The following is a 1,143-nucleotide window of genomic DNA, read 5'->3' on the forward strand; positions in this document are numbered from 1 at the left end:
ACCCTTTTCACCCTCAAACACAACACACACAACAGAAAAGAAAAGAGGGAGAGGAGAAGAGATAGAACACTATTCACTTCCATCTTCTCAAGCTCATATCTTGAGCTATAGAGCTCCGATCGCCGTACCGTTTGTGTCTACATGTTCCTTTTGAAAAGCTCTACAAAACCACCCAAGAAATTGGTAAGGATAGCTCGAATCCCCCTCATTTTTTCTATTCAAAGTTTTGAGTTTTTAGGGCTTTGGATTAACTGAGTTTTTGTGATTTTGGATGTTTAAGTTCACTCTAATCCTTGCTTAGCATTGGGTTTTGGCATCCATAACTGTTGGACAAGGTAAGTGGCATTAAACCCTTGGGAGATTATGTTTATATTGAGCCCTAGGTTGATTTCTGATAGTTTATGTATATATAGCTTGAATAATTGTGAGTTTTGAGGCCTTTGGTTATTGTTGGTGGCTTGGATTGTGTTGGAAAGCTTGTTGGTGATCATTGTTGTGCTCATTTTGGTTTAAGGACATATTGGGAATAGGCCAAGGTATGGTTTCAGTTTTCTCTATGTAGTATATAATATTAATGGACACTTAGGCTACTGACCCATAGGATAGATTTGAATTAAAATGGTTGTTCATGTGTTGAATGATGATGTATGATAATTTATGATGACTTTATTAAGTTGAGTAATTATGATGAATGATGATGATTGATTGTGTGAATTGAAAAGTGCATAGTGATGATATGTGTGATGTTGGGATTGATGAAATGGTAATGTGGTTGGAAAATGTGGGAATTGTGAATTTTGGTGAAAAAGAAAACTTGGTGAACTTTGTCTGATCATAACTTTTGTCTTGGTTTTCAAAATTAGTTGAAATTTCTTTCGGATTAAAGTCCATTGAAAACCCTTTAAATTGATATAAGTTTGAAAAATTTGGAATTTTTTAGAGAGAGTTATGATCATTCAAAGATTGGTGTAAAAATCTAAAATTCTGCAAAGTTACAGAATTTTAAGATTTATGGTATGCGTGAACGCACAGCCTTGTGCGCACGCACAACTCTGCGTGAATTTTAACCTGTGCACACGCACAGACCTGTGCGCACACACACGCAGGGGAAGGCTCGCTGTTTGCAGCGCTTGCAGAGCTTGT

The sequence above is a fragment of the Arachis hypogaea genome, chromosome 19, assembly GCF_003086295.3.
Source record: "Arachis hypogaea cultivar Tifrunner chromosome 19, arahy.Tifrunner.gnm2.J5K5, whole genome shotgun sequence".
Lineage (NCBI taxonomy): Eukaryota > Viridiplantae > Streptophyta > Magnoliopsida > Fabales > Fabaceae > Arachis > Arachis hypogaea.